This window comes from Oryctolagus cuniculus, chromosome 17, assembly GCF_051225735.1.
Source record: "Oryctolagus cuniculus isolate XC-2025 breed Fujian yellow rabbit chromosome 17, ASM5122573v1, whole genome shotgun sequence".
Lineage (NCBI taxonomy): Eukaryota > Metazoa > Chordata > Mammalia > Lagomorpha > Leporidae > Oryctolagus > Oryctolagus cuniculus.
The window spans coordinates 65970077-65994366 of record NC_142883.1 but is presented as its reverse complement, the minus strand read 5'-3'; the positions used below and the strand labels follow the sequence as shown (position 1 = coordinate 65994366).

General features: G+C 36.2%; 1 long non-coding RNA gene across 3 annotated transcripts in view; it reads right to left on the bottom strand.

Annotated features, from left to right (window-relative positions):
• Positions 1-7417: 7417 nt before the first annotated feature.
• Positions 7418-24290, bottom strand: part of LOC138847827 (uncharacterized) — a 47308-nt gene continuing 30435 nt past the window's right edge. For 2 of the 3 annotated variants that reach the window (XR_016223694.1, XR_016223696.1), the window contains exon 6: positions 7418-8784. This is a non-coding gene — a long non-coding RNA (uncharacterized LOC138847827). The remainder of the gene's footprint in view (positions 8785-24290) is intronic. The other variant, XR_016223695.1, reaches the window with a different exon arrangement.

The window sequence follows — 24290 nt, the reverse complement described above, 5'->3', positions numbered from 1 at the left end:
CATAATGTTTATCAGGAAATAGCTCAATGATGATCCTAAGTTACAATTTAGGCACCACACAAACACTAATGCAAGAGGGAAGTAAAATAAAGACACAAATATGTGATGTGAAAAAAAATTTAACCTCAAAAATTTTGTTATAAACCAACAGTGTTTACAATCTGATGAAATATTGAATAGGTAATGGTGAAATTTTTTTCTCTCTTTTTTAATTTAGTAAATATAAATTTCCAAAGTACAGTTTATGGATTACAATGGCTTTCCCCCCATAATTTCCCTCCCACTCGCACCCCTCCCATCCCCACTCCCTCTCCCATTCCATTCACATCAAGATTCACTTTCAATTCTCTTTATATACAGAAGATCGATTTAGTATATATTAAGTAAAGAGTTCATCAGTTTGCACCCACACAGAAACACAAAGTGTAAAATACTGTTTCAGTACTAGTTATAGCATTACTTCACATTGGACAACACATTAAGGACAGGTCCCACATGAGGAGTAAGAACACAGTGACTCCTGTTGTTGACTTAACAATTTGACACTCTTGTTTATGGTGTCAGTAATCTCCCTAGGCTCTAGTCATGAGTTGCCAAGGCTATGAAAGCCTTTTGAGTTCGCCGACTTCGATCTTATTCTGACAGGGTCATAGTCAAAGTGGAAGTTCTCTCCTCCCTTCAGAGAAAGGTACCTCCTTCTTTGATGACCCATTCTTTCCACTGGGATCTCACTCACAGAGATCTTTTATTTAGGTTTTCTTCTTCTTCTTTTTTTTTTTTTCCAAAGTGTCTTAGCTTTCCATGCCTAAAATACTCTCATGGGCTCTTCAGCCATATCCAAATGCCTTAAGGGCTGATTCTGAGGCCAGAGTGCTTTTTAGGACATCTGCCATTCTATGAGTCTGCTGTGTATCTCGCTTCCCATGTTGGATCATTCTCTCCCTTTTTGATTCTATCAGTTAGTATTAGCAGACACTAGTCTTGTTTGTGTGATCCCTTTGACTCTTAGACCTATCAGTGTGATCAATTGTGAACTGAAATTGATCACTTGGACTAGTGAGATGGCATTGGTACATGCCACCTTGATGGGATTGTATTGGAATCCCCTGGCACGATTCTAACTCCACCATTTGGGGCAAGTCCGATTGAGCATGTCCCAAATTGTACATCTCCTCCCTCTCTTATTCCCACTGTTATATTTAACAGGGATCACTTTTCAGTTAAAATTCAAACACCTAAGAATAATTGTGTGTTAATTACAGAGTTCAACCAACAGTACTAGAACAAAACAAAGAAAAAATACTATACTAAAATGGATAAAGTATTACATTGTACATCAACAGTCAGGACAAGAGCTGATCAAGTCACTGTTTCTCATAGTGTCCATTTCACTTCAACAGGTTTCCCCTTTGCTGCTCAGTTAGTTGTCACCGATCAGGGAGAACATATGATATTTGTCCCTTTGGGACTGGCTTAATTCACTCAGCATAATGTTTTCCAGATTCCCCCATCTTGTTGCAATTTTAAACGTTTGGATGCAGGTGTAGTGGTTTTTTTTATGGTTTTACTTTGCATTTCTCAGATGATGAATGATACTGAGTACCATTTTGTATTGCTTTCCATCCATTCATTATGTGTAGTGTCTGTTCAAGCCTTTTGCCCATTATTTAATTAAGTTATGCTTGTTCTTATTTTTGGTTTTTTAAGGTGATTTGCATATTATAATGAGTCATTTGTAATATATATTATTTTCCAACTTTTTCTCTTGATCTGCGGTTTGTTTTATATTCTCTTAACAATGTCTTTTGAAAACCAGAAATTTTTAATTTGATGAGGGTACAAGTGGTCTATTTCTTTCTTTTATGCATACTTTGTTTATCATATCTAAGCAATCTTTGCTTAAATGAGGAAGGCATAAAGCTACTCATGTTCTTCTCAAAAATTTTCAAAATTTTGGTTTCCCATTTGAGACCATGATCCATTTTCTGCAATCTTCTAAATCCAATGATAATTTAGTGTGTTTATGTATGGATAAGCAATATTTCCTGCATCAATTATTTCAAAGCCCATTCTTTTATCTTGAATTATTTCAGATCTTTCTAAGTCATGTGTTTGTGTATGGATGAATATATTTTAGCCACTCTATTCTTTGCATTAAGTTCTTTATTGTCTGATGCTATCTTGATTACTGTGGCTTTAAAAATAATTCTCAAAATCTTATAGTGATAGCTCACTTTACCCTTTTGTTATTCCTTATCCAGGGTAGGGGGTGCATCTTACATGCTTTGTATTTAAATATTGTGAAATTCTTCATAGGAACTATTTCAAGACGTTGAGTAGGATGGTGTTGAATCTACAGATAAATGTTAGGAGAATATATGTTTTAAAGATATTAAATGTTCTGCTATATAAGCAATGTAAATTATTGTATTAATTTATTCTTTCTTTAATTTCTCTCAGCAATAATTTTTTAATTTCCAGAATAAATGTCTTAATTATTATTAGATTTTTCCTTAGGTATTTCATTTTTCAGGTTGTTAAAACTGGGATTTTTTTGCACTTTTAATTTCTAAAAATTAATTGTTCATCAATAGAAGAGCAGTTATTTGTGTGTAAGTTTTGTATCTCATAATCTTGATGAACACACTTACTAACCCCAGTAATTGGTTTTTATATATTTTCTTGGATTATTTTCACCTAACCATGCCTAAAATGAGCCTGTGAAATATGCCTATGTTGATATTTTGAAAAGAAAATCACTATATCTATTATATCTTTATATATAATTATATATAAATATATATTGCATTATATAATATATAATTATATATAAACATATAATTATATCTATTATATATTATATGTATTATATATCTATATATATTATATCTATTATTTAAGGTGATATGTATCTTTATTTTAGACCTCAACCCAAATATACATTAAACATAGTATTAAAAACTGTGTACCACAATTATTGTAGTAGACTAATGCTAATTCATCCCATGAATGACTTCAGAAGCCTTAGATTATCTATCAGCTTTAGAACAAAAAAATACAATTAGAACATGAGAAATACAAGTGAGGGTTTACAATTATATTTTTAAAAATTTGTTCCTTATATAAGGTGAACAAACTTCATGTATTTCATATATACAGATTTAAGAGCATAGTGATAGTTCTTTCACTACCCTTGCTACTGCTTATGATCTCACCCTCCCTCCTTCCTTTCTTATTTTTTCTTTCAGTTTTTACAATGACATACTTTATTTCATAATCACAAGCTTGATCTTCCACTGAATAAACAAACAAATAGTAAGTATAAAAATCATTGTTGTTCAAGAGTATAGACAAGGATTGTAAACAACAGTCAAATCTCAAAATGTCAATTTTACTCATATAAATTATATTTTTGTGTTCTGTATATTAATTACCACAAGTAAAGGAAAACATATGATATCTGTATTTTTGGGACTGGCTTATTTCAGTAAGCATAATCGTTCCAAGTTGCATACATTTTGTTGCAAAATACAGGATTTAACTCTTTTTAATGGCTGAGTAGTATTCCATGGTGTATATATATCCCATTTTCTTTATCCAGTCATTGGTTGATGGTCAACTGGGTAGATTGCATATCTTAGCTCTTGTGAATTGAGCTGCAATAAACATGAAGGTACAAATAACTCTTTCATATGCTGATTTAATTTCATTTGGGTAAATTCCCAGGAATTCATGGCTGGGTAACATGGTAGGTCTATTTTCAGATTTCTGAGGATGTCTTCCATATTGGTACTACTGTAATAGAGGGCAGCATATGTGCGATAGTTGAACATCAAATTTGACTTTAATTCAGCTGCCAGCCAAATGAATAGGATATATTTACTTAGGTCAACAATGGTTTTACAAAACCAAGTATATACAAGTTCAGTGTCAATGTCTCACTGTATACACATATTAATGTATCTTGATGTCAGGTGTCCATTTTGGAGTCAACATGAGGGTTTAAGGAATGTCAGAGATTCCTTCTCAGCTTTTTGGCTAAGATCAAGTGTGGGAATATCACAGATGCAGATGATGGGGTTCCAAGTACAAGACAATGGGTCAGAAAAGCCTAAATGATGTATGCAGAGAAAAGATAAGCTAAAAAAGGAGAACTAGGATTGACCTGAAATACCTGTTTGTGGTAACTGTTGGTAAGTGCTATAAACTGATCAGTGTATTATAAAGTGTCAGTGATATATATATATATATATATAGTAAAAATTGTGTGAATGAAATACTATTTGGTATAGATATATAAAAATGTCTACACTGAATTGTACCCCTTAACCAATAAAACTTTCTCTCCCAAGTTTTATGATTTTTTTCATGAATTCCACATTATGTAATATTAATATACCTATCTCTTTGAAAAATAATATGCATGTATGCATATGGTTACATATGAAGCAAATATAGCAACATGCTAAAAATTGTTATATCTATGAATGCTCATGGAATCTTTCTTTGTACTTTTCTATATTATTTGTGATATTTAAAAATAAAAAATTTAAAAGAAAGGTTAGTCTTTCTAAGGAATAAAAGAAAACTGAGGCATAACATCTTTAATAATGTTCTTCCTCTGTGTCACTTTTTTATATATTAGTTTTATAGATTAGATGCTTCTTTTCAATAATTGAGTACAACAGTGATTATTATCATCTTATTTTACTGGGAATAACAGAGTATTTGTGGCTTCTGTGACATAGCTACTGTCACACCTGAGAAAGTCACAGATTAATGTTCAGGACAGTGGTTCATGTTCTATATCCGTTCCTTCTTCTTTTACCCTCTTTGCTATTCTTATCTTCTCATGCCTTGGCAACTCATGACAAGAGCCTAGGGTGATTACTGATGCCATAAACAGGAGTGTCAATTTGTTAAGTCAACAACAGGAGTCACTGTGCACTTACTCCTCATGTAGGATCTCTGTCCTTAATGTGTGGTACAGTGTGATTTAATGCTACAACTAGTACTCAAACAGTATTTTTCACTTTGTGTTTCTATGTGGGTGCAAACTGTTGAAATCTTTACTTAATATATGCTAAACTGATCTTCTGTATATAAAGAGAATTGAAAGTGAATCTTGATGTGAATGGAAGGGGAGAGGGAAAGGGAAAGGGGAGGGTTGCGGGTGGGAGGGAAGTTATGGGTGGGGAAGCCATTGTAATCCATAAGCTGTACTTTGGAAATTTATATTCATTAAATAAAAGTTAAAAAAAATCAAAATAATCAATAAATAAATCTTATATACAGGCAAAATTTCATTTATGAGTAATAGTAGAAAATCAAATATACATCACTGAATAGAAAACTGTCTAATTTTTTATTATCTTTTACTTTTATCTTTATACTAACAAAGTAACGCTATTTTCAATGGGATGGATATCTAGGAATGATAAGTGAAAAGCATAATATGTTAGCAGTATGTTTGCAAAATTCAGATGCAAAAATAGATGAAATCCAAGATGATTTAAATTTGATGGCTAGTTGAAAGTATTTTAGTAAACATAGAGGAATATAAATAAAGAGTTTAAATAAATTACAATTCTAGAAATATCCTAGGATGCACAAACCAGTGCAATACCAAAGAGTAATTTTCTCAGCTCTCTCTCACACAAAGCCTCTCACACATACATATCTGCCAATTTGTTGGCATTCAAGTACACAGAGGGTTCTATGGCTTTAAAATTGGGATGAGTTTTAAAAATACGATCTAAGGAAACAACAGAGAAACAGCCAAAAGACTAAGAAAGTCCTAATAAAAGATCCTAATAAAAAAGACAGTGAATGGGGAACTTCAAATCTTCCTTCACAATTTCTGGTAATTATATACATAATAGTGTAACAGAAAAAACACAAACTGGTGTAAATTCTTGCAATTGTATGTGTGGATGCATATATGAAGTTCCAAAGAAGTTACCCAAAAGAAAATACTTTATGTTCAACCTATGTGATTTTTAGACATTTTCTTTTCGTTTAGGTAAGAGATAAGATAATTCAAAAGCATTCAAGTTGTTCTTCTAGAAGCATGGCTTTTTTCTTGCCTATGTAATATTATGCAACAACATAGAAAATTCTTGTTTCCTATTGAATTCATGTTGACACTACTTTATGTGAAAACCTGTTATTACTGGCTCTTTAAAAATAACACTTACACTGCCGGCACTGTGGCTCAACAGGCTAATCCTCCACCTAGCGGCGCTGGCACACTGGGTTCTAGTCCCGGTCGGGGCGCCAGATTCTGTCCCGGTTGCCTCTCTTCCAGGCCAGTTCTCTGCTATGGCCCAGGAGTGCAGTGGAGGATGGCCCAAGTGCTTGGGCCCTGCACCTGCATGGGAGACCAGGAGAAGCACCTGGCTCCTGCCTTCGGATCAGTGGGGTGCGCTGGCCACAGCGCGCCGGCCGCGGTGGCCATTGAAGGGGGAACCAACGGCAAAGGAAGACCTTTCTCTCTGTCTCTCTCTCACTGTCCACTCTGTCTGTCAAAAAAAAAAAAAAAACACTTACACTTTGTTTATAATTTATACACTTATTTAAAAATTATCAACAAGCAAATTATATACAAAAATATGCACTGCTTGTCTCTTCTCTGTTTAATAGAAAATAGTTTGCTTTTTTTCTTATATTTATTGCCTACTTGACCTTTTTTCTCTCTGACAGTTCCAATCAAAATCAAGTTACATATTGAGAAAGAATAGAGATATATTCAAACATGTTTAATTAACACTCTACCACTCCACCCCTCAATTTGTTTAACGATTATGTGATATAATGCAGTACATTCCAGATAAACATCAAAAACCAACAATTGTCAAGTAGGGATTTGCTGTCAAGTTGCATAAAAATTAGCTGTGATAAACATAGAGAAACTGGCACCAACCCAGACCTATGTAATCGAAGTTTCTAAAAGAGAATTAGGAAATATGCAATGAAAATATCTCCCCTGGGTGACTCTAATGTGAAAGGTTATCCAAGTTCACGGTTACAGCACACAAGAAACTACCTGTTTCTGAACTAAAAGCATAACAAGCATTACAGTAAAAGTAATCATAAAAGCAGAGCAGGCATTTGGCACAGTGATTATTAGCACACTACTTGGAACACCCTCATCCCATTTCGTAATGTCAGCGTTAAGACCCTGGCACTGCCTAAAGACTCCTGCTTCCTATTAATGTGCATGCTGGGAGTCAGTGGTGATGGCAAGTGCTCTTCCATGTGGGAGAGCAAAGCTGATTTCCTGGTTTCCAGTTTCAACTTGACCCAGCAGTGAGCAGACAGGAGTCTCTCTCTCTCTCTTTTCTTTCTCTCTCTCTCTCTGTCTTTCTCACTGAATAGACTAGTGAAAAAAAATCAAACCTCATTGTAGGTGCTAAACTCTGATTTTTTTAGAATTAGAAAAAAATAAAAATATAGGACATTCAATGCCTGTGTTGGTTTGATTGACCTACTCTCATTTGTCTCTCCAGATTGTATACTTTACAGAAAGGAGCTCAACTCCATTCAGGAAATATATGAACATTTGTTTTTCTTAGTAGTATTCCTACCCAGAATGCTATTTTCAATTTGTTTAATCAGCAAAGACTTCTCTGTCAAGACACATATTGAGTTACTTATCTTGCAATAGTTCTTGACTATTCAAGCTTACTTACCACTCCTTAGCTCTGTATTTGTTTTGATCAAACCACTCATCACATCACATTGAACCTGCTGTTGCTTGCCTATTTATGTCCATAAATAAAAAATGAGCCCTTCCAGGATACCTGGTGTTCTTTTAATTGTTGAAGCCCTCATTTAAGTTGTGAATATTGTTTCATGTGTGATATGCTTCAATAAATGTTTGCCCAATCATTAATGACATGATAATAGGGGCAATTAGTTTTCATAGAACAATCTTTGCTGATAGAAAAACTCACTTAGGAGACCAGATAGACTCAGCAGAAGGTAATTTAGGATCCAAGAAAAGTTTTTTTTATCATAGTAAACATTGTTGCCAAATACTAATAGATTATCCGTCAATCTTCATTGTTATGATTGTTTGTTGAAAGTTAAATCACGCATGATTAAACTCTTTCTAGTCAATGATTCAGACAACAAAAATAATAAATACAGGGTTGATCCACATTTTTATTCTTTAATGCAGTTTGTTCTTTATTTATAATCTTTTATGTTTAAAATAATGCCATGAATTTTTACATCGTGTTGCTTCTGCACTAGTTTTCTCCGTGTGGTTTTCAAAAAGATCATGGATAAAATGTGGAAATTGCTCCAGTTGAATAAGCAAGTTTAATCCTGTGGTGATATTTGCTTCAGTTACAGGCTACGTAATCCATGAAGTATAATCCTGAGTACGATCCATGGAGATGATTTTATTAGTAGGAAGCATCATCTAAACTCATGTGATTCCACCCATTGTTCAATAGGATGAAATGTCAAAACATTAAAGTCTCATTTATCTTTAATTTCATTCCAAAAACTAGTCTTGAAAGCAACCAATTATCTTATTAATCATTCCCAGGAAACGTTACTAATGTTCCATTATCTGCATGTTTAGGTTTGACCTTTGATGGTGCAGAAAAGCTATCTTCACTTTAACAAAATCATATCCTTCAGTTTTGAGAATGGTTAGTTGCAATATGATTAGGATTCTGCTCTTTCTCCATCTACTATATTCATATTATGTGTATTACAAACTTGGGCTTCTTCAGTGTTTATGTCATGTTTGATTCCATGCTTTTTGATGACCTATATAAAAATAAATTGTTCATATTCAGATTTAATTTATTTATCATTGATACATAAAAATCCTACAAGTTGTAGGATATCAACCAATGTATCAATACCTGTTTACATTGTGTAATATTAAAATCAGAGTAAACATATTTATCTCCTCAAATATTTATAATTTCTTTTGGTGGGAATATTCAAAATTCTTACTTCAAGCTTTAAAAAACACATTTACAGTAGATCATTGCTATCTATAGGTATTTTACTATGCAGTAAAACACAAGAACTTATGAACTTACTCCTCCTACCTAACTCTAATTTCTTTATTTCTTTTATTTTTTGGTGCTGAAACCCAGAAGCAAACTCTAATTTCATATTTATGAAGCAGCCTTTCCCCACCACTCCCTCCCTCCACCCATCCTGGCTTTTGGAAATGGTCACTTCACTCTCAAGTTCTATGAGGTTGAGTTTTTCAGAATCAACATATGAGAAACAAGGTTTAGTACTTACCTTTCTGTACCTGACTTATTTCACTTAACATAATAACCTACAGCTCTTTATATGTTGTGACAAATGGCAAGATTGGACCATTTTTAAAAGAAAGTTGGTTTACTTGAAAATCAGAGTATCAGAGAAAGGAGAGAGAAAGGGAGAGAGAGAAAGGGAGATAGAGAGAGAGCAAGAGAGTGAGCTTTTATTTTCTATTTCTCTCCTCAAATGCCCATAACATCATGGGCTGGGGCTGGCCAAAGTCAAGACACTGGAACTCCATCTGGGTCTCTTATATGGGTGGCAGGAACCCAAATATTTGGGCCATTATCCCCTGCTTCTCAGGTTCACTATTAGCAAGGTAGAATGGAAGTGCTAATCTGCACAGATGTCCCAACCTGTGGCTTAACTTGTGTGCCACAATTCTCATCCTCAGATTTGCAATATGTTTGTGACTGAATAATATTTTTCTGTGTATATGTAGCAGTTTCTTTATTCTTTATTATGAAGTGAATACACAGGCTATACTGGCAGATTGTTTAAATTCTGCTATGGTGAGTTCTGAGAATTGGTGATGTGCAATTGTTTTAAAGGCATGATTGGCCACATCCTTTCTCCTTTTGTAGCTCCAAAGCCTGGATGGGGGTCGTGGACTCATCTTCAGACCTGAGGAGAGCAGTGCCTGTCTAGAGGTGCCCTGACCGTTTATTCCCTATTTATAAGGAAGCAGAAGAGTCTCCTCTTATGTTTCAGCGCATCACTGGTTCAGAGGCGTACGCCACTAAAAAGTGTCCATTTTGGCAATCTTCATGTACTGCCTGAACACAACTGTATACCTTGTAGAAAGTCCTAAAATGTTCAGTATCAGCATCATAGAAAGTCATACATCCCCTTCCTTTGTGTGTTTAGTATGGAAAATTTTTTCCAGGAAGTTATGACAGGAATTCACAGAGCACAGAATCAAGAGAGCTTTCAAGTTACAATTACAGCTGACTGTAAATGGCTCTGCCCCATTTACATCAGCTGTTACAATGTCTTCATTGCAATAGTGTGTTTGTCGCCCAAAGTCACCATCTGCTTCCTGATTTTAGTGAGATTTTCTTCCATACAAGTTTTCCTACTAATTTAATGCTTAGTACATAATTCAGAACACGGTATTCTAACAAGTCTTTTCGCAATCATTCCTGCAGTAAAAAGTGTTTCAAAATCAAGTATGTAGGAATGTGTGTCCTTCTGGCAAGGTATTTACAACCAAAGAAAAATTCCAGCCGGTAGATTTGAATCGGGCACAATATCCTTAAATGCAATGCAAATAAAAAATATATTAAAGTGGAAAGAAGCACAGAAAATTGTTAGAGAAATTCAAAACATTGTGCAGATACTTTACCGAAGTTACAACCTTCCTTACATAATGTTATCTCATCAATCTAGAGCTCTGGGGTTCTAGAGGTACATAGCAGATGACTTGGAGCTCCACTATTCTGCTGAGTTGAACTAAATTTCTGAAATCATTTAAACTCCCTTAAGAGAATTACATTTATTATCCTGTCAAGAGGGACTAGAACATATATCTGTTTCATGAAATTGGTTGGTGAAAAGATATATGTGGTTTTCGTCTGTTTCTGAAGTGCTTTGAGAAGACAAGAAGTGATCATAAACACACAAGTATCTCATCAAGATTTACTGAATATCGCTATTTGTTCTGTTTCAAAGTCACGAGAACTAGAAAATTTCGGCAGAAAACTGAAAGGATGAATTGGGTGACAGTGACAGTGAATCAGCACTCCCCCACGCTGTTATTACTGGGGAAGGACTGAGTGGCAGGACTCTCAGTGCTGAGGCTCTGCCCTGTTCTCTCGCCCACGATTTAGGAAACACAGCTGCAGTCAGATATAGGTAAAGGGTGTGCCTACAGCCATGTGGCCTCCCTGCTTACATGCAGACCAGGTGATCAAACAAACCTCTCCAAACCAAAATGCAGTTACCATGTCAGTACTCCCATTTACTGGTGCATCAGTGAACTTTAGACCCGTTCTGGGGAGACTGGTTCCTGCTAATGCTCCTGGTGATGTGCTGACTCTTGAAATGCCCTTTCGACAAGGAGTCTGACTTACTGCACTCTTTCATTAAATTGTGTAGAATGTGCATTGTTGCACGGAGGAAGACAAAGGCTCCTTCCTCTGAGAGCCCACAACCAAATGACATGTGATAGAGGGGAAAAAATGAAAATCAAAACTCTTCCTTGAAAGTAGAGGGAATGATGGGGCCGGCACTGCGGCACAGTGGGTTAACGCCCTGGCCTGCAGTGCCAGCATCCCATAAGGGCGATGGTTTGAGACCCTGCTGCTCCACATCTGATCCAGCTTTATTCTATGGCCTGGGAAAACAGTAGAAGGTGGCCCAAGTCTTCATAGGAGACCCAGAAGAAGCTCCTGGCTCTTGGCTTCGAATTGGCACAGCTCTAGTTGTTGCGGCCAATTGGAGAGTGAATTAGCGGATGGAAGACCTCTCTCTCTCTCTGCCTCTTCTCTCTCTGTGTAACTCTGACTTTCAAATAAATAAATAAATCTTTTAAAAAAGAGTTAAAGTAATCTTTAAAAAAAAACTAAAAAAAGAAAGTAGAGGGAATGAGAAAAATATAAACATAGCTGATTTGGGGGGAGTCTTGTTAAATTTTTATAAATTTTGAGAAATTATTGCCCATGCAAATTAAAAGTAGTGGAACAAGGAAACCAAGGAATGAGACTAGATACATTTAGAGTGTAATTGCTGGACATTCACTAAGGAATTAAGAAAAACAGTGAAAATATTTCCAAACCCTAACAGCGACCACACTGAAGTCTCAAAGCACCTCGATGAAGGAGGCCATGTAGACATACACATATTCTTGATTAGCTACAGCAATAGTTTGCAAATCTGGGAGGAAAAGCCAAATAATTAGGTAATAAAAACAATAAATGAATTTAGGGTTATCAGTGAAGTAACTGAGCATGGTAACAATTCTGAGAATGGAGTCTACTGTAGATTGGAAGGTGTTGAAATACTGAACAAAGGAGACGTAAATCACAGTTTGAAATCTTGGTGTATAGAAGGTGATTTTATCAAAATTTGATAATCAGATAGCTCAAGAAAATTAGCTGGATAAGTATAGGCAATTAATTTTTAACTTCTGAATGCCCCACTATAACCATTGGCATCATAAGTCTGAATTGAACAATCTTAATTGAAGGCACTTTAAATTTAAAAAATGGTACATAATATGCCCAAAGTAATGTGTTAAAGTGATGGGCGACTAGAAAGAAGAAGTTGAATATAACTCTATGACTGTAATGTCCACGACACAGCCATGATTATAACAGAGGTAATGGACATAGACAAGAATGTTGGTAGTGCTAAAGTTATAATAGAAGGACCAGTACAGTTCATTAACAGATATATCTAAAATCACCTTCTTTTTTATTGTATAATCTATTAAGCTAGCAAAATTAATATTTATAAATATATTTCTTAAATGTTAGTCTGTGTCATCTATTCAATTTTAGCATAGTGTAGATTTAAATATAATCAATACCTTCTGTAGAAAGTCACTTCTTGAGAGGGCTAAGTTCCATGTAAATAAGTTAAATACTGAAAATGTAATCCTATCCCAGTCCCCTAGAGTAAGAAATACTTCTTTTTTTTTCTTCTATTATGTAGTCCTCATCATATATTTCACATAGTGTGGTCTGTAATTTAGTAGGTATGTTGGTGTCTTTCCATGAAACATTCTTTCTATAAGGGAAAGGGTATAGACACATACATATATGAAGGGTCTCCTAGAAGTTCATGGAAAATACCTAATATTCTAAAATATGTGGATTTCTAAAGTTTTTGCACATAATAAACCTTTCCATTGCACATTCCATGAGTTTTGTAAAGAATCCTTGTGCATATGCACACACATACAACATAGTTACCATGCCACTTCACATCTCATATCCTAAATAATCACTGTCTCTTTAAGATTTATTTATTGATTTATTTGAAAGGTGGAGTTACAGCGAGAGAGAGAGAGAGAGAGAGAGAGAGAGAGAGAGAGAGAAATCTTCACTGCCCAAATAGCCACAATGACAAGCTTCATTTGAGTCTCCCTTGTGGGTGCAGGGACCTCAGTACGTGGGGCCATCTTCTTCTGCTTTTCCAGGTATACTAGTAGTGAGCTGGATTAGAAGTGGAGGAACCAGGACTCAAACCAGTGCCCTTATGGGATGCTGGTATCACAGGTGCTGGCTTTACCCAAGACACCACATTGCTGGCCCCAGTAATTCTCTCATAATGTTGTCCAGTCAAACAGATTTTTTTGCTGGCTACTTCTCCTTACTATCTAATTCTACTAATACACACCTATATGGAGACTCAGGTATCTAATTGCAAGCACTTATTAACAATTTCAAAATATATCTGGATGTTATGCAATACTGTTATCAGGTTAGAGGCAAGAATATAGGAAATTACTACTTTTTATACACAATTTAGCCAGGTGATAATAAACTCAATCAAACACATGGAGTTCTTAAAGTGTTCTTGTGTATCAAGAAAGCAGGAAACCAAGGACAGAAGTATGAATTGTAATAATATTTAAAAAGGAAATATAAGAGGAACAAAGATGAGTAGTAAGTAAGAAAAGAAAATCACAAAAGAAAGAAGGGTCATACACTCTGTAGAAGAGATTTGTTGGATTTTTGACATGTTGAAGAGAGTCAAACAGATTAAGTTGTGGACATTCCTATTTCATTTAACATCATAATGTTTGAATTGAAAGAGAATCCTTCCAATGGACTGGTGGAATTGGACTATTATCTGCAAAGTGTTATTCAGCATAAGGAAAGAAGAGGAAATATTTAAACATAAAATTTTATTTGAAATTCTTTTATGAAGAAGAGATAGAATGATTAGTATATAAATGGGGATTTTATTGCTTTTTCAATAAACATGAAACTAACATCTAAGTAAGACTATACAGATTTATACATTTGTGTATAAAATATATCACTTTATATCACTTATTTTAGTTATTTATATGGTGTATAAGACTAAAGTAAGTGAAATTAATTTATATTCAGAGGAAAGATAGATCTATAGGATTAGAGACATGGGAAGCAGACTTGAATTGTAAAGTGGTGTCTATTATTTATTTGTTTACTTTTAAAATGTGGAAAGAGAGGAGAGATAAAGAATGTACCATCCACTGGTTCATTCCTCATGTATCTACAGTTATGGAAGCTGGGCAAGGCTGAAGTCAGGAGCCTGGAACCCAATCTGAGTGTCCTACATGAGTGGAAGAGACCCAAGTACTTAATCTAGTATGTGTTGCTTCCCAGGCTGAGCATTGTAGGAAGCTAGGCTTGGAAGGGGATCCAGGTGATGAACCCACAGTCTTATATGCAACTGAGGCACCCCACATGGTGTGTTAACCCCTCTGCTAAATGCCCACCCATGCAGAGGAGTTTTTAGAACAGCAGTTTCAGAGCTGCGACGAGCATGATGATTGGGAGAAGGGGGAATTTGAGGGCACCCCTGGTGCAACACTTATGATGATGCTTGTGCTTCAGATGCTGGTGCACACCCTGGTAGGCAGAAGGTGATGACTGAAGCAGTTGGGTACCAGTTTCCCAGGCAGGAAACTCATTCTTAGTTGTGTTCTTGCTTCAGCATGGCCCAGCCTCAGATGTTGTGGGAAGCTGGGGAGCATCTGCCTTTGTATCTCTTCTTTGCCTCTCCAGACAAGGAAAATAAGAATTACAAGTATAATTAAAATGAACATACAACCGTATAGTATTGAGAGCCTAGTGTGAAATTCCCCAGGTGTGTGGCACACTCTGGATATGCTGAGCATCATTGGTTATCTTTAAAAGGACTCTACATTATTGTAGGACATTATGGGGATTACAAGGGTCATATCTATTGCTTATAACATAAGGCATAAAGATAGCTCTGATGGTCATTTAATCCTTTATCACTGTCCCTAATACAATTTTGCACTTGAATGATCTGGAGAGAATAACTGTTCTTTCCAGTAGACTATGATGCTTTCCCAATGAACACCTGTGCATGCTATAATAAATGATTCATTGAATTGCCCACATCAGAAATCAAATTCCGATCTATGGAAACTATTTCACAATCAACCAACCTCTACTAAAATATGCATTTTCACCTGTCTCTCTTGGAACTGAAAGAAAACAGAAATAGAGAAACTTTTCCCAGTGAATTAATGAGAACTAGACTTGACCACACAATGTAAGGAATACACTTGCCATTTACTCTTTGTCTCTTCTCTGGTTGTCATGGTGATCTTAGCTAAAACTGGTACAATATTAAACAGAAATATTCATATACATTTATATCATTCATAAAGTAGTAAATGCAATAAAGACATCAAGATTCCATAAAGGTAGTTTTAGAAAACATTGTAAGCCTTCTCTCTCTTAAGGAAATGGTCCTAAAGTTTAAATCAATTTTGGAATCCCTTTCAAAGTTTTTTTTTATTTGACAGGTGGAAATTAGACAGTGAGAGAGAGAGAGACAGAAAGATATTCTTTCCATTGGTTCACCCCCCCAAATGGCCACCACAGCCGGCACTGCACTGATCCAAAGCCAGGAGCCAGGTGCTTCCTCCTGGTCTCCCATGCAGGTGCAGGGCCCAAGCACTTGGCCATCCTCCACTGCCTTCCCAGGCCACAGCAGAAAGCTGGACTGGAAGAGGAGCAACAGGGACTAGAACCTGGCACCCATAGTGGATGCCAGTGCCACAGGTGGAGGATTAACCAAGCGAGCCATGGCACTGGCCCCAAGAGTGCTTTCAAAATACAGAAGGGAAGATATTTGGCCAAGTGGTTAAAATGCATATTAGGCCATCTATGTCCCACATCAGAGTACCTGGGTTCGATACTTGGAACTGACTCCCAATTCTTGCAACCTGCCAGTGCAACCCTGGATGACAACAGGTGGTGGCTCAATTATTTGGGCCCTTGTCATCCCTGTGGGAGACCCAGATTGCTAACTCCTCCTTTCTGTCTCAGTTGTTGCAGGCATTCAAGGAGTGAGCTAACAGATGGGTGCTTTGTCTTTCTGTATTGTTCTTTTCTCTCTGCTTTATGAATTAAGAAACATACAGATCATGATTAGTTTCTAAAGAGGAATATTCTAAATAGTCACACCACTTTATTCTCTTGTGAGCAGTACAGAAATTTTGAGACCTCAATACTAAAGAGCTATTTAGAATATTATTTAATATATTTAATGACATTTTCAATTATATAAACGACAGACCCCTTATCTTTTCTGTTGAGGAATAGTGTTTTTTTCTTCATACTATTTGTTGTTCTCATTACTTAGTTTAGGTTTAACCTTACAAGTAATAAATAAACTGAGAATAGATCTTTGTAAAAATTGAGAGTGTGAATGGGAGAGCGAAGAGGAAGAAGGGTTTGAGTTTGGCCAGGAGGGAGGGTAGGGTAGGAAGTGTAACTATGCCCCTAAATCTGTATATATGAAACACTTGAAATGCATTACAAATAAAATTTTATTACATATAATTATATATATTCATAAATTAGGCATTCACTTATCTTTTCTATTTAATGCTTGCTACATCTTTGTTAACTTAGAATTAGAAAAAAAGCAAATGAGATGATTAAAGAAAAATATATTAAAAAGTGAGGTGAAATCACTCTGAAACTGAATAGAAAAATAATTTAGAAACCTACATGAACAACAGTGATTAACAACAACAACAACAAAATCCTACAAGAATTTGAAGGTGAATAAGAAAAAAAAATTCAGGAAAACTTATTGTTTAATCAGAAGAAAGTAAATGATTTGTACACCTAAGCAAAAGTTTATGTTAGTGAGGATATTGTTTACTTAACATGCTACATGAAACAAACACTTTAGGCTCTATTCATTTTATTACGTGTTTATAGATTATAGAATTGACCATGGGGTGTAAATTAAGCAACCACATTTGGAAAATGCTCAGTTATAAGAGTTTAACAGGGTAAGTTATCTGAATAGACACTGAAATGAGCACCCAGAGGTTACTTTCAGGTGCTTTAGTGCTTCACATGGGAGAGTCTGATTTCATGAAACTTAAGCTTTAAATGAGGGTGCTCATGCCTGTTCCATGACCTTCTCCAGTCTCCGTAGACTGCGTTCCCTTTTCTGAAATAACGTTGCTGAATTCTGCTCACTTCACTACATAAAACTCTAAAACAGAAAGGATAATCATTCCCACATCCCTGGATGTCTGTCATTGCTTTTGTACAAGCCTTGCACAATATGCAAACATGTAACTTTTGGGGGTAAGAGTTCCAGAAAACTTGTGCTCTATTTCCTTGCTAGTCATACCGTAACTCTGTATTCCTAATTTTCCATATAAAGATTATGAAGATCAAGCCTTATGCTATTTCACCTCTGTTTCTTGAAGTTGGATTACAGAAGCTCTCCCTCACTCTTTACTTTTCACAGTAAATCCTCAGCAGCCATTCTTTAGGTGATAGTTGGTAGTGTAGTGGGGGAATGGGCATTTAGAGATGAACGCGTGAAGGAACCATGTGCAGAGCTACATAATAGACCTTCTTTCTACTGCATTAACACTGGGTAGAAAGACCAGCATAATGGGATGTTTAAGATTATTGGTTTACGCCAGCGCCGCGGCTCACTAGGCTAATCCTCCACCTTTCGGCGCCGGCACACCGGATTCTAGTCCCAGTTGGGGCGCCAGATTCTGTCCCGGTTGCCCCTCTTCCAGGCCAGCTCTCTGCTGTGGCCAGGGAGTGCAGTGGAGGATGGCCCAAGTGCTTGGGCCCTGCACCCCATGGGAGACCAGGAGAAGCACCTGGCTCCTGCCATTGGACCAGCGTGGTGCACCGGCCACAGCGCGCCGGCCGCAGCGGCCATTGGAGGGTGAACCAACGGCAAAAGGAAGACCTTTCTCTCTGTCTCTCTCTCTCTCACTGTCCACTCTGCCTGTCAAAAAATAAAAAATAAAAAAAAGATTATTGGTTTAATAAATAAGTGATTGGTGGAGTAGATCTTAAATCTCAAGTATGGCAGCTTCCAAAATGTGTCTGCAAATAAAGTCAAAGAATTAACCATGGAAAAAGAATTTGAAGTATGTAAGGATTTATGCAATGCTTGAATGCTCCAAGGAGTGACAGGACAGAGGTGAGAAGAGTGGGCTGGTCTTTAAGTGGGAGCAGAAACAACATTTTCCAAAGTAACTGGAAAAGATCAGGGCTGCATGAAAAGCGGAAGAAATTATTTGGACAGACAGTGATGTAAAAGATGACGAAATATCTATCAATGACTTCATCTTCGTTTGTGTTTGCATATAAACTTTTTAAAAAATTCACCGACATAAAAATTATATGTATTTTTGGGAACTATGTGATGTTTCATTACATGTATATGTTGTTTAACAAACAATCAGTGTAAATATCTTTATTCTCTCAAGCATTTAGCATTTCTTTATACTGAACATATTCTTTATACTGAACATATTCAAAAATCCTATCTTGTAGTTACTTTTGTACAGAAATATATTGTACATTAACATTATTTACCCTCCCCTCACAGTACAGTAGCATCACAGCACTGCTTACTCCTACCTAGATATAGCCTGGTACCCATCCATCAACCTTTCCTCATCCCTTGCTCCTCAATTCATCACTGCACTTTTAACCTCTGTGAAAATACCTATTTTTTAGACTCCACATATGAGCCAGACCATGGGGAATTTGTCTTTCTGTGCTCATCTTATTTCACTTAGAATTATTACTTCCAACTGCATGTATTTTACAAGATTTCATCCTTTTTATGACTCAGTACTATTCCATGGTCTTACTTTGCTTTTTGTCACTTCAACTGCCTACTGCAAACTGAATAATCCCTACAGAAGGAAAAGTTTACTTTGACCTTTGGCGGGTGGCTAGGAAGACCAAGGTCAAAGCTCTCCATCTGGTGACAGCCTTCCTGCTGGTGTCACCTGTCTACAGAGCCTGACTTGGGCATCGCCTCTGACAAGGGGGGGATGCACAGGAGACAGAGCCAAACTAACTATGTAACAGAACCTCTCTTACAATAACACATTAGCTCCTTAATCCACTAGTCCACAAATGATGTAATCCACACACCACGATTTAATGACCCCTTGATAGTCTCTCCTAGCCCTGCATCCTAATATGTCACCCTGGGGATCACAATTCACTGTGGATTTTCTTCAGGTGGGCATACAAAGAACATCAGGCCTTTCCTACCCAGTCACAGGAAAATAAAATAAAAGCTTTAAAAATAAAGGAAAGAATGGAAATGAAAGAGTTAACAGTAAGGGCATCACTTAGGTACATGTAGTTCACATTATTTTTGGAGTTATTTATATTATGTCTATTTAAAGATTACTGAGCAGAAGCCATGCTTATCTGCTGAGTTGTGTGCAAGGTCAAACATTTTCTCTGCTCAATAAACGATGACCCATAATACCACTAAGTAAAGAAACAAGAAGACTCCACTGAGAAGGAACGCTAAGCATCCTTACTACCATCAACCAACTCTTTCTTTTGAGTGTGTTCCCCTTTGCTTCTGACTGTTCTTGTTAGAGAAATGCCAGCTTCATTTATCAAGTATATATTCAAATCAGGAAATCATCTTTCTGAGAACCAGAGTGATAAAATGGGACTCTAAAGTCAATCTAGAAATTAAACATAGGCAGTGCCTTTCACAGTTCTTTGGACTAGTGAATAATACATTCATAAGTGTAGACAGATATTGAATTACACAGGCATTTGGGGAAGAAACAATATTACACTTTTTGCCTCTAGTGTTCAAAATGGACTTTGGAATAAGCAAGGTTTAAGCTAAGTGCAGCTGGAAGAGTAAGGTAGAATATAGAGAGGGGGAAATGTGGAAACAAGGTAGTTTTACATTAAGGGGTAATGGTGTGGTAAAGAATAGTAGTGGAAACGGCAATGAAATTTTTATGTATAAAGTAGCATAGATTCATAGAAGTGCATTTTATGAATAGGAAAAAATACTGGAAGGTAAGGCAGCCTGGGAAGATGCTCTTTTTAGTGCCTTCAATTGAAGGTTATGGTATTTAGCATCTTCCTTGTCACTAAGGACCACTGAAGATGTGGAGAGGTAGAACCATAAAGAAAAGATGTTCTAGAAGAGGAAACAAAGAGATTGTGTTCAAGATGGATGGCAGGAAAACAGTAGATGCAGTGAAACCTCAGTTCCTGTATCTGGACACGAGGTGGTGGGATGAATGCAAACCACAACCTAGTGAAATGGAGACAGAAATGCATCTCTGGGGGATCCAGTGATCTTCGTATGCTACAAAGCTTTCACAGAGATTAGTAACTGCTAAGTAGAAGAGCATGGGATGGGCAGCGCGTTTCTATATTTTAACTGGTTTAGATGAATTATTGCTTACAGTTATATACCTTATTAAAAGGAAAGCATCCTCTAAAGAAGTATTTAGATCAAGGTAAGAAAAAAAGCCCAAGAACACTCAAACCCTCCACACATGTATAATTTTTAACTTTTGATCATTTTCTCATTCAGGTAGATTTACTTACATAAAATTGTCCAACAAGCTCCTCAGGGAAACACAGTAGTGCAAGTGCACTAAATTGTCACTGTGATTTACAACACGGTAATCAAACACACGGAAACCCTCTAAAGTCAGTTCATATATTGAAGGCAACCTATTAAGATGTTAACTCTGTAAATGGATATGAGATACAGGGGAATACAGGAATTTATATTAACTCTGTAAATGGATATGAGATACAGAGGAATACAGGAATTTATATCAGATCATTTCAGGAAAGATGAATCAGTTTTGATGTGTAACCTCTGTGGAGAAAAAGGCTACATAGTAGGTATAATATAAAACATGGATTTTCAATGATACTCATAGAAATAAATGTAACACTTGAATTATTATCATAGAGAATAATAAGGACAGCTTCCTTATTTAGTTGACCCTGAATAGTATTGATGCTTTACATGTAACCATTATAGGGAGAGCCTGGAGCAACATTTTGCTGCTGTATTATTATTACACTGCACTGGAGGCAGTACATGTATAAAAAATAGAACAAGTTACATAATGTAGCTTGGTCTCTGAGGGTACCATCTACTAAACATTAGACATTTCAATAGTTAAATACTTATATTTCCACTCACTTTTATACTTATTTTTAAAATTTTTTTATAATGAGTCTTTGTATGTGTCTGTGAGTTCATCATACTGGGAGTTCAATGGATTTTACTTTTAATTATTTAATTGAGAGAGAAAGAGAAAGAGAGAGAGATGAGAGAGAGGTCTTCCGTCCACTGGTTCACTCCCCAGATGGCTGCGATGGCCAGAGCTATGCTTATCTGAAACCAGAAGCCAGGAGCAGCCTCCTAGTCTTCCATGTGGGTGCAGAGACCTAAGCACTTGGACAATTCTCCACTGCTTTCCCAGGCCACAGCAGAGAGCTGGGTCAGAAGTGGAGCAGCCAGGTCTCGAACCAGCACCCATATGGGGTGCTGGCACTGCAGGCACTGGCCCTACCCGCCATGCCACAGCACCAGCCCTTATACTAATTCTTAATATAATTGTGATTAAATGAATACAATGGAGGGCTTTGTGGAATACAGGTATTTATTCATAAATCATAGAAATCCAAATTATAGTTTACCTTCCCATCTTCTCATATCTTTGATATTGGAAAAATCAATTTAAAATAGCCAACACTTTTTCTTCACTTATTTGCAGAAAAGATAATTCTTATTTCTCATAGGGTTAAAATTGGTAATTATTGTTATCTTTCATACTTTTTCTGATTTTTGATTTAATGCATAATTATTCACTTTATAAAATTCCTTTCATTAAGGTAAGTATATATTTTTTAAAAGATGTATTTGTTTATTTGAAAGACAGCTACACAGATAAATGGAGAGACAGCAGAAGGAGGATATATATATATATATATTCATACAGAGAAAGAGAGAGAGAGAGAGAGAGAGAGAGAGAGATCCTCCATCCACTGGTTCCATCCTCAGATGGTTGCCATGGTTGGCCAAAGCCAGGAGCCAGAACTTCATTCAGGTCTCCATTTATTTTTGTACATATTCTTAATATAATTACATTATATACTCTATGTACGTATAACTAATTAATATGATTGCACCACATGAGTGGCAGAGATTCAAACACTTCTGCTGTTTTTCTTGGGGATCTGGTTCAGAAGTGCATCAGGTAGAATACAGCTGGCTATGCCACAACACCAGCCCCAATTTTTGATCTTTATCCATGAGGATCCTTCAAAAATTCTTGAGAAAACTGAATGAAAAGATAAATGTCTTCTGTTACAAAATTTTTAAATCTATCTATCTATCTATATATGTATATGCAATATTCAACAATCTTGTGGAAAACAAAAATTATGGAAAAATTGGATTTCAAAACAACTTCAAAATAAACTATTACATTATATTCTGAGGATTGTATCTATGAATAACATGGAATCTGATATCTTTTTATTTCTATGAAATTAGCATGAGAATTGAGAACTGTGTTGCAGTAATTATCATGCATTTACTGTGACCCTGAGGATCTAATGTTTTAATGAATTCTTTTTTTCCATTGTTTCATTTTTAAAAAACTTTTATTTAATGAATATAGATTTCCAAAGTAAAGCTTATAGATTACATTGGCTCCCCCACCCAATGACTTCCCTCCCACCCGCAACCCTCCACTTTCCCACTCTCTTTCCCTTTCCATTCATACCAAGATTCATTTCCAATTTTCTTTATATACAGAAGATCAGTTCAGTATGAATAAAGTAAAGATTTCAACAGTTTGCACCTACAAGAAACACAAAGCGAAAAATACTGTTTGAGTACTAATTATAGCATTAAATCTCAATGTACAGCACATTACGGACAGAGATCCTACATGAGCAGTAAGTGCACAGTGACTCCTGTTGTTGACTTTACAAATTGACACTCCTGTTTATGGCATCAGTAATCTCCCTATGCTCCAGTCATGAGTTTCCAAGGCTATGGAAGCCTTTTGAGTTCACTGACTCTTATCTTATTTAGAAAAGGTCATAGTCAAAGTAGAAGTTCTCTCCTCCCTTCAGAGAAAGGTACCTCCTTCTTTGAAGACCTGTTCTTTCCACTGGGATCTCACTCACAGAGATCTTTCATTTAGGTTTTTATTTTTCTTTTCTTTTCTTTTTTTTTTTTTTTTGCCAGAGTGTCTTGGCTTTCCATGCCTGAAATACTCTCATGGGCTTTTCAGCCAGATCGGAATGCCTTTAGGGCTGATTCTGAGGCCAGAGTGCTGTTTAGGACATCTGCCATTCTATGAGTCTGCTGTGTATCTTGCTTCCCATGTTGGATCACTCTCCCCTTTATTTATTCCATCAGTTAATATTAGCAGGCACTTGACTTGTTTATGTGATCCCTTTGACTCTTAGTCCTTTCATTATGATCAATTGTGAACTGAAATTGATCACTTGGACTAGTGAGATGGCATTGGTACATGCCACCTTGATGGGATTGAATTAGAATCCTCTGGTATGCTTCTAACTCTACCATTTGGGGCAAGTCAGCTTGAGCATGTCCCAAATTGTACATCTCTTCCCTCTCTTATTCCTACTCTTATATTTAAAAGGGATCACATTTCAGTTAAATTTCAACACTTAAGAATAACTGTGTGATAATTACAGAATTAAACCAGTCATATTAAGTAGAACAGAAAAAAAACTACTAAGAGGGATAACATATTAAGTTGTTCATTAACAGGGCTATGCTGATCAAGTCACCATTTCTCATAGTGTCCATTTCACTTCAACAGGTTTCCTTTTTGGTGTTTAGTCAGTTGTCACCGATCAGGGCGAACATATGATATTTGTCCCTTTGGGATTGGCTTAGTTCACTCAGCATGATGTGTTCCAGATTCCTCCATTTTGTTGCAAAGGACCGGATTTCATTGT